This window comes from Sciurus vulgaris (genome assembly GCF_902686455.1).
Source record: "Sciurus vulgaris genome assembly, chromosome: 9".
In the NCBI taxonomy this organism is placed as follows: domain Eukaryota; kingdom Metazoa; phylum Chordata; class Mammalia; order Rodentia; family Sciuridae; genus Sciurus; species Sciurus vulgaris.
Window position 1 is genome coordinate 120,646,243 of NC_136469.1, and position 11,139 is coordinate 120,657,381.

Here is an 11,139-nt window from a genome sequence, read left to right on the forward strand (position 1 = left end):
AACTCACTACAGAATGTGTTGAGAATAGTGGTGTAGAATTATCTTCAATATAGCTGTTTATTTCGTATAATTACCTCAACATGCAGGCTCAGTGACACTGTGAAACGACGAATATTAGAATATTTGTTAAGATACAAAATATAAATAATATTTTTTTTCTAATGGTGCATTTCTGTAAATTACCCTGTTTTTTTTTGGGGGGGGGAGGTTATCAATTTTTTTATTTGAAGGAACTGAACAAATTACAGAACATAAGTGGATATTTTGGTACAACTTGTAGAAAAGGTGAGGTAACCCCAAGATGCATGCATAGTCTTGGTGCAGGGAAGTCACTTCCAGGACTATGGGGAGTCCGCCTACGGCTTAGCTTTCCTTCTCAGGTCTCCCAGGGTGTGTTTGTCAAAGAGATACTCTGCCAAGGCAGATTCTGGGGCTCCCATCCTGCGCAAGTTGGTGACATGGTCACCCAGTTCTTTGATGGATTTCACCTGCTCGTTCAGGTAATGAGTCTCAATGAAGTCACACAAGTGGGGGTCACTTTTGTCAGTGGCCAGTTTGTGCAGTTCCAGAAGAGACTGGTTCACCCTTTTTTCCAAGTGGTAAGCGCATTCCATGGCGTTGAGTCCACTCTCCCAGTCATCAGGGTCCGGTTTCTTGATGTCCTGAAGGAAGATGCGGCCACCGCGCTGGTTCTGCAGCTTCATCAGTTTCTCAGCATGTTCCCTCTCCTCACCAGACTGGTGAAGAAAGTATCTGGCGAAGTTCTTCAAAGCCACATCCCCGCGGTCGAAGTAGGAAGACATGGACAGGTAGACGTGGGAGGCGTAGAGCTCCAGGTTGATCTGGCGGTTGATGGCGGCCTCCGAGGTCTGGTGGTAGTTCTGACGCACCTGCAAGGGGGATGCGGTTGACATGGGGGCTGAGGAGAGGCGGTGGCTGAAGAGAGGCACTGCAGCGGCAGCGAGGCCTTGGGGCAGTCCAATGGCGCTGTGAGCAGTGGCCAGGGGCTGCTAGCTCTGGGCGATCGGCAGGCGAGAGGTGGAGCACCGGGCTCCCTCGCGCTCTGTCCAGGCACCGTTGAAGCAGGAAACCACCGGACTCCAGGCCAAGAACGTGTGGCCTCCCACGTCCTTTTGTTTCCAGCATCTTTCGCATTTCAGTGAGCATCTTTTACACTGAAACATTCAACCCAAATCAGCTCCAACCAACCAACTTTATTAGTTTGCTAGGATTACAATAACAGAATATTATATACTGGTCGCTTAAGCGATTTAGTTTTTTACAGTTCTAGAGGCGGAAAGTCCAGGATCAAGGTTTGAGTAGGATTAACTTCCTCTGTAGTCTCTCTCTTGGGCTTACAGATGCTGGCCTCTTGCTGCCTCTTCAACTAGCTCTCTCAGTCTGTAGGCATGCCACTGGAGTCTCTTCCTTCTCTTGTAAGATCACAAAAAATAGTGGATTAGGACCGCATCTTAATAGCCTCTTTTTAAGCTAATTCCCTTTAGAAAGATAATCATATATTGGCAAATAAATTTAAATTCTGTGGTACTAGAGATTAAAATTTCAACATATGAATTTTGTGGTAGAGGGACACAATTTGGTATATACCCAAAACAAACATTCGATCTTCCAGTCCTTCAAATGACTGCAATTTCTTTAATCACATTCTCAAGAGTCACTTGCAAATATATCTTTTCCACTTAGGCTCAGTCATGTGAGATATAGAAAATAGAACTGTGTTTGTAGCCCTCTTGCTGCATGCCTTACTTATTTCCAGGATAGTTCATACGCACAGTGAGTCATCTTGGGGTGCTTATTATTCCAAATATATAATACATATACTCTATATATTTCTGGGTTTTTAAAGACTCAATATCCATCCTCTAATACTGTAACAGTTCCAGGGAGTGGTCGTGCCTTCTTGTTTCTGACCTAGTTCCAAATTGGTTTCAAATATAGAGGCAACTACAATGGATCAATGTGACAGTTCTGGAAGTAATTTGAGGATGCGACCCTGTGATGGTTGTGGACATGAACTGTTTCCAAAGCTATCATGTGTTGAAGACTTAGTTCCCCATGCAGCAATGTTCAGAGATGTGACTTTTGCTGAGTAGTAAGATCAGGAAAGCTAACACCTCATCAGTAGATTCATGATTTCATGGTATTATTGGAAGGTGGTGGAAATTTTAGAAGGTGGGGCCTAGTTGAAGGAGAGTTTCTGTGGGAGAATGACTTTGGGGATTATGTCTTGTCCCTGTCCCCTTGCTCTCCCTCTGCTTCCTGACTGCCATGAAGTGAAGATTTTCACTCAACTCCACTCTTCCACCTTATTGTTTGGCCTCACCTCAGGACCTAAGCAATAAAGCCTGCTGACCATGAACTGAAAACTCTAAAACCATAAGCTAAAATAAATCTTTCCTCTCTAACTTATTTATGTCAAAATGCTGACTAACACAATTTCCTTTTGTTATCTAAGTAGCTCTGAGTTCCTCTATTAAAATTCTTGCTTAAAATAACTACCTTGAATTCTGTTTCCTGTGCTGAGTTCCTATTTAAAAACTCTTGTCACCATTGTCTTCTGTAAATTTCTCCTGTGACCTACATCTGGAAAATTCCATTTTTGTACCCTTTGTTTGCCTATTTTTAATACCTTCCTCAATATTTAGATTAGATATTATTCTCTCTGTCTAATGTTAATATATCAAATACAAAAATCACAGCTATTGCAATATATACTAAGGATAAATGAGTCCTGTGGTCATCTAAGAATTTCCATCCTGAAAACAAATGGACAATGTTGGACTGAGATTATCTTGGCTTCCATTTCATCTGGTGCCAACGCCACATAGAATAGGTAATCAAGGTTAATGTCTGTCAGATTAAAAAAATGGAAATAAAAACACTATGAGATGAATTTGTAATGAGAATGCAGGAAATTTTTCCACATAGTATTGACAACTCACTGTAATCTAGTGAAATGAGAGGAAAATGAAAACCGAGAGCAGTTATTGTCATCTGAATCTCTTCTCTTTGGCAAGAGTACTGTGTTGCAGCCTAACCTTAAAAATAGTAAGAGCAACTTCAAGAAGAGAAATAACAAAATTTAAATCAATTCCTTGCAGTTGGGAGACCCTGAATATATTACAGTGCGCAGTGCGCAGTGGTAAAGAAAATGAAATGGTAGTCAAAGGTGTGACCCCTACTAAAATACAAAAAATTTTGCTTAACTTCAGTAGTGTCTATAAATATATTCAATTGCCCAGACATGGTTGAGCGAGTATGTCTCCAATTCATGTGCTAGAAACCTGATCTCCCGTATGACAAGGTTGAGGTAGTAGAACTTTTGGAGTTGCTCTTGGTAGAAAGTCATTGTTGCTGCCTGCAGCAACAATCTGGCGGGAAGGAATCAGAGGTGGACTGGGAATGAACTACTTCTATTTCTGAGCTGCTTCCTTGCTTACTTGCTTGTTCCCTAGTTTATGGAGGAAGAGAGGCTTTGCTTAGAGAAGAGAAGCTTTGAGAGGAAGAGAGGCTTTGCTTAGAAGAAGAGAGGCTTCGAGAGGAAGAGAGGCTTTGCTTAATTTTAGAGGTGCTATGCTTTCAGAGAGGCTACGCTTATCAAAGGTCTACTGCTTCTTAAAGGTGGGTAGCTTCTTGGAGGTGCGGGGTGCTGCGTATGGCGTATGGCCTGCAGCTGGCGGCCCGTGACCTGCAACCTGCGACCCCCGCCAGGTGAAGAGAATGTCTTATATACCTAAGGCAGCCAATCAGTTTAGGATTAGCACAATTGAAGCACGCCCCACGGTACCAATCAAGAAAGAATGAGGAGCATCTGTTGACCACTAGTGCAAAGGAGATATTAACTAATTAGGCAAAAGATCATAAGAGATCGCGCCTCCATATTAACACTAATTATGCGCCACCTCTTGGCTCAACGCCAGCCACCATCTTAGAGCTGCTTAAACATGTCTCTGCAAGTCATTGAGTCACTGGGGAAAAAACAATCTTGGAAGGAATCAGTGCTGGTCTGTTGCTCATGAAGAGGATTATTTCTCATGAGAATGGGTGATTATAGATCAGTTCAGTTGTTTTAGCTTTCTTTCTCTTGATTCCTGTCTTGCCATGTTATCCCTCCCTTTCATACATACTCTCACCATAATGTGAGGTAGCATGTTGTGATGCAGTAAGAAATCCCTCACTAGAGCAAATAAGATACTGGCACCATGCTCCTGCACCCTCTGGAACTGTGAAATAAATAATTCACTTTTCTTTATAAAGCACGTAGCCTTAGGTATTTTATTATATTAAAACAAAATAGTAAAAGACAATAAGAATAGTGGGAATAAGGAACAGATTGTCCTCTCAACGTTTGTATAAACAAAGCATCCATTAGTGCTGAGTGAATTGACAATGTATATATGGTCATTTTGAGTCCCAAAGGGGTATGGAAATACAAAAAAAAAAAAAGGGTGGGGGAGGAGCAGAGATTTACCACTAGATACTTAGAACTAAAGGAGGATTTATGAATTATTAATTGAATTAGATATACTTTCACCAAATCTAAACAATTGCAATAGGAAAAGGTTGAACATCCCAGGCAGAGTCAATGCAACCTTTCTGAGGACAAAGGATTATATATAAGAAACTATTAGAAAGAGTTCAAGATATCAAATTCAGCTTAGAAAATTTCCTCTGTAAGAAAGAATTGCCCTGTCTCAATTCCCCTCTACCTGGCTACATTCCTGTGGGAATTCAACTTTTATTTGACTTAGACTTAGACATTCTACTTTCTAAATAGAGACTTCTGTGCCTGTTTCTGAAAGTTTCTTTAGGACTTTTTATATCTTAAAGATCAGTGGTAAAACCTCAGATGTAACAAAATTTTCCATGCACAAACATGGAAGCTAATTCTTTGAGTAAGTAAAGTGAGAACACAAAAAAATACACTGGCAATTTTATTACATTGTACATAAACAACAATAGTACAAATAATTGATTTCCTTCCAGAAATCGTCCTTTTTATCTGCTTTCTGTTTTTTTGATTTTGATTTTCTCATGATTCACTTAATGCTTCATATTATCTTGCTTACTTACCAAAAATTCCCATTTACTATTCTTACATAATTAAAAACTGGTTATATATTTCCACATAGGAAGCACACATTTCTTTATACATTCAGCTCTGTTGTTCAACAACTAACACTGATATCACAGTTATTAAAATATTCTCTAAATGAACAAACTTTTTCATTCTTTCAATTTCAGAGGCCACCCACCCCTTGACTGTTTTGTTAATTAAAACTTTAAATGCTTTTCTTTCCATGAAGAGACTTTTAGGGCCCTACTCATGATTTTTGGTTGTATTGTTTGAGTGATTTGATGCTTTGTAATGGAACACAATTTATTTACTGATATGTACTACATATTCATTGAGAAATCCCACCCTTTTCTATAAACTCCACAAACACTTTTTGTCTGTATCACAATTCTATTCCACAGACACCTCTAACTTAGTGTATAGGAGTGCTAAGATAATTGAGAAAAGAATACACAAATAATTGAATGGGAAAAGAATAAGCAGTCTTAATGCTTAATTTAAATGATTGAAGCCTATTATCTAATTTTGCTTTCATTGTTTTAATGCTTCTCATCTTCCATTTAAGGCATAATCTTGGATATGGACCTAAATCCAGTCCTATTTTTATTTATCTATTTTTATTTTTTCTGAATGTATATTTATTAATATTAATAGTAGACTTTTATTTTTATTTTTAATTTTTTGGTACTGGGGAGTGAACCCAGGGCCTGTACATGCTAGGCAAGCGCTCTACCTCTGTACTACATTCCCATCCCTCATTCTGTTTTTGTATGTAAAAATCTAATGCTACAGCAAAGTTTATCAGATTTTCTCTTAAATTATATATCAATTCTGCTACTTTTCTCCATCTCAGCCATTACCATTAACATTCCCCGCTGAAAAAAAAAAACAAAAGACAATGAAAAATAAAGTGAACAGATACCCATATCAAATTCCAACTACATTTTAAGAAGATACTGACAAAGTGTTCCTAAACTATCTGGAAAGGCACTTGAATAAATATTCCTTCAATAAAGTTATGCTAATGACCAGTAAGAATGGGAAAATATTACTAATATTAGTAATCAGGAAAATAAAAATCAAAACCACCATGAGAAAAAAAAGATCATATTCATTGGAATAAATATATTCAAAACCATCCACAAGGAAGGCTAAAAGGGATGCACCATTATTTATATTATTTAAGAAGTAGAAATCCAAAATGCTCCTCAAGTAATGATTGTATAAAACATGTGACATAGTCATAAAAAGGAATGTTATTCAACAATAAAAAGGAAAGGATCACATGATGTATACTACACCATGGATATCTTGAACATATTATATTAAGTAAAAGAGGCCAGTCATAAAATACCACATAGTGTATAATTCCATTTAAGTAAAATGTCCAAGATAAGAAAATGTAGAAACAAAAGGTAAATTGGCAGATTAGAGTTTGTCTAGGCCTCCCCGACCTCCTGCCCAGTGGAAATTGAAGGGTATAGAGTGAGAATAATAATACACATAGGGTTTCAAGTTGTGTATGAAAACATTAATTAGATTATATTGGTACTTTTCCAACTTTACGATCATAATAATGACCATTGAATTGTATCGTTTGGATGAGTGCATTTTATGGTTTTTGAATTATATCTCAATAAAGGTTCAAAATAAAAATAAATACCTAAAAGTAGAAAACCTTTACTTGATTATTTGAATTTACTTTAATAAACTAAATTTATTTATTAAAATAAATTCAAATTCTTACCTCCTCCAATCCATGTATAGTCCTTTAGGATTTGTCCTGCTTTACTTCTCTATTCTCATATCTATTTTCCCATCTCTCACTCTATCCATAATGGTGTCTGTTCATTCCTTGAAATCTGCTATCAGGGCAATATTTTTCCCATATTAATAACAGCAAAATTTATGTTCCCTGCTCTCAAATCTCTCTCCTCTTCATGTAACTCTTTCTCCAGTCTTATTCAATTCCAGGATTAATTTATTAGCTCAGATCAGTTTTCTCTGATTCTTTTTATATCAAGTATATTACAAATTTCCATATAACAATGCCATTTTATTATATTTCAGATGATTGTTTAATTTTCTAATCTGTTTATTTTCAGTCTCCTTCCACTAGAATTTAGGCTTCATAAGAATAATTATCATGTAATTTTCATTCACTTTGGTATAACTGTCTTCAGAATAATTCCTCACATGAAATAGATTCAATGACTGTTGAATAAATGAAAAGAAAACAAAAAAGAACCCTGACTATGTTGGCTGTGCCTTCGGAGCACCTGGTATCTAATAGGGAAATAAAACCCTGGGCTAAGTGTCAGAATGATTCACAATTCCACAGTCAGCAATGACTGGGTAAATAGCTTTGGAGGATGTGGGTAAAGTCCCAGATCATCACTTTGCTGTACATAGTCCACCTATAATATGCTAAATAAATACTTCAAAATGAGCTAAAAATATGGCAGGTTTCTTTAATTCATTTACTGATGGGCAAATAGCAATGACATTGCAATATTTTATTGAGGCACTACAAAGCTCTACTAGTAATTCCTTGCTTCTGTACATGGCCTTTTTTTCTATAAGGAAATTTTTACTCATAGATAACAATCTGGATGTACTCTGCAGTATACTACTTCAGAACTAATATTAGCATTGCTTTGTCATTGATTTTCTTATAACAGCACTATTAACTTTCCAAAACATTATTATCTCTCTCCACCTATCTATTCACCATCAGAATTAAGCCTTTTGGAAAATTCATGAATATACCACAATTTGACTTTAATAGTTATTTTGACCATGCAGTTTTCTTTGGCAATTTTTATAGTGACTTCTTTTTTCCTTTTAAACCTGTAATTTAAAATGCCTGAATAGCAACCACAAGGATATAATCTTATCAGCATTTACAGCTCTATAAAAATGATTTACAGAACATTTTCATGTACATTTTGAAACATGATTAACAATAACCTTTTATATTAGAGGATTATAGAAATATGTAATAGTTGACTTCATTTTGACAAAATCATACATTCATGGAATTTATTCCACTCCATTTCAGTCTCTGGGGCACCCCCTTCTCTATCTCCCCTGCTTCCTTTCCCTGTTCTCCTTACTCTTGCTACTGATCTTCTTTTCACTAGTTTATTTTTGTTTAGTGCTTTATACATAAAATTGAAATTAATTGTGGTGTATTTATATATGAAAATAGGACATTTTAAAAAAATTTCATTCCATATTTCTGCCCCTTTCTCATTCCTCTTTCCTCCCCTCTTATACTGCCTCCCTCTTCTACTCCACTGATCTTCCCTATATCTATATGATATCTTATCCCCCTTTTCCTTTTTATTTTGTTCTAACTTATGCATATAAGAAAAAACATCCAACCCTTTATTTTCTGTCTTATTTCAATAACAAAATGTTCCCCAGTTGCATTCACATACTAGCAAAAGCCATTATTCTTTATGCTTTAATAAAACTCCATTTGTGTGTGTGTGTGTGTGTGTATAGAATATATATTATATATATAATAAACTGTATATAATATGTACATATAGTTTAAGTAATTGTATCACAAAAGAACATTCATAGACTCTGGAGGTTTTAAAATATGTCAACTTGTTTCCATGTAGAATCTTTGAAATAATCATTCTATTCTTTCAACCTTGCCTACTATCCCCCCAACTCTACTCCCAGATCTTTATGTGATAATTTCTTGTCATTTGGGTCTTAAATTAGTGGCCATATCATCAGTGTCTTCACTAGTTAGCTCTACCAAATATTTAGGTTAGAAATAATGCAATTCTAACCAAACGATTGGCAAGAATAGAGAATGAGGGAATATTTCCCATTCATTTTATAAGGCCAGTATAACCTTGATACCAGCACTGTCAAGGATGTTACAAGGAAAGAAAATGTGAGACCTCAAATAATATATATATATATATTTTTTATCCATTAATTTATATTAATCCATTAATTTATATCCATTAATTTATGACAGGCATCTGGACTGGTTCCACAAATTGGATATTTGTGAATTTTGCTGCTGTAAATATTGATGGTGCTGTTTCACTATAGTATGCTGAGTTTGTTTTTTTAGGGATAAATACCAAGAAGTGGGATAGGTAGGTCATTTGGTTGTTCCATTCCTAACTTTTAGAGGAAGCTCCATACTGCTTTCCATAATGACTATACTATTATGCAGTTCCACCAACAATGTATGAGTGTGCCAATCTATTCATATCCTCACCAGCATGATTATTATTTTTCTTCTTGATAATTTCTATGTTAACTGGAGCAAAATGAAATCTTAGTTTTGCATTTCCCTTATGGATAGAGATGGTAAATATTTTTTCATATATTTGTTGGCCATTTGTTTTCTTCTTTTGAGAAATAGCTCTTTAGTTCTTTTGCTCATTTATTGATAAGATTATTTTGTTGTTTTTGGTGCTGAGCTTTCTGAGTTCTCCATTCTAGATATTAATTGTCTTTCAGAGGAGCAACTGGAAAAAATTCTTTATATTATGCAACTTCTCTTTTCATGTTTTTAATTTTTTCCATTGTTGTGAGAAGATTTTTTAATTTGATGAAGTTGCACTTACTAATTCTTATTTTTATTTCTTGAGGTTTAGGGGTCTTGTTAAGGAAGTCAGTGCCTGAACCAATATGTAGGAATGTTGGTCTTATGTTTTCTTCTATCACTTGCAAATTTTCTGGTATAATTCCCAGTGGGTCTTGGACCCACTTGACTTTGACTTGTGCTGGTGAGAAATAGGGATTCAATTCCATTCTTCTACATATTGCTATCTGGTTTTACCAGGACCATTTCTTAAAAGGATTATTTTTTTGCCAACACATATTTTTGGCAACTTTGTCAAATATCAGATCAGGAACTGTCTCTGAGTCTTTTATTCCATTGCTCTTCATGTTTAGTTTGAGGTCAATACCATGCTTTTTTTGTTACTATAGTTCTGTAGTATAATTTTAGATGGTATTCTGTTTCTCTTATTGTCTCAAACGAAACTTAGGACTGTTTTTTTTCTAGTTCATTGAAAAATGTCATTGTTATTTTGATGGGGGTAGCATTGCATCTGTATATTGTCTTTGTAATATGGCCATTTTGATAATATTAATTCTACTTATCCAAGAACATGAGAATTGTTTACATCTTGAGTTTTTTTGTTTTGTTTTGTTTTTAATTTCACTTTCCAGTGTTCTATAATTTTTATTGTAGAGATCTTTCAACTTTTTGGTTAGATTAATTCCCAAGTATTTTATTTTATCTTTTGAGGTGATTGTGAATGGGTTATATATCATCTCTGGAAGTCTTCTGGTAGAATTGTTTGGGTTTTGTAGACTTTGGATCATGTTGCTTGCAAAGATGTATAATTTGATTTCTACTTTTCTATTTGAATCCCTACAATTTCCTTCTTTTACCTGATTTCTTTGGCTAGATTTTCAAGAACTATATTGAATAGGGAATTGAGAGAATGGACATCTTTGGTTTATTCCTTATTTTAGAGGAAATTTTTTCAGTTTTTCTCCATTAGTGTCATGTTGGTTTTAAGTTTGTCACACATAGCCTTTATAATGTTGAGGTAAGTTTCTCCTATCCCTAGCTTCTCTGGAATTTTTAACTGAATGGATGCTTAATTTTATCAAATTCCTTTTCGGCTTTATTAAAACGATCATATAATTCTTGTCCTTAATTCTATTTATGTGATGAGTTACATTTATTGATGTGCATAAGTTAAAACAAAACTGAAATCCCTGGGATGCAACCCACTCAATCATGGCATATTATCCTCCTGATGTGTTTTTAATATTTTATGAAATATTAATAAAATATCTTTATTTTATTAAATAAAATAATATTTTTATTATTTTTGCTAATATTTTAGTTTGCTAATATTTTATTACAATTTTTTTTTCTGATGGTACATGCCTGTAATCCCAGCAGCTTGCAAGGCTGAGGCAAGAGGATCACAAGTTCAAAACCAGTTTCAGCAACTCTGCAAGGATGGAAGCAACTTAGTGAG

The 11,139-nt window shown here is 35.4% G+C and overlaps 1 pseudogene across 1 annotated transcript; it reads right to left on the bottom strand.

Annotated features, from left to right (window-relative positions):
• Nucleotides 1-399: 399 nt before the first annotated feature.
• LOC306670240 (ferritin heavy chain-like) lies at nt 400-914 on the bottom strand (annotated as a pseudogene). The gene has a single exon. The product of its transcript is annotated as a ferritin heavy chain-like (transcript).
• Nucleotides 915-11,139: the final 10,225 nt, after the last annotated feature.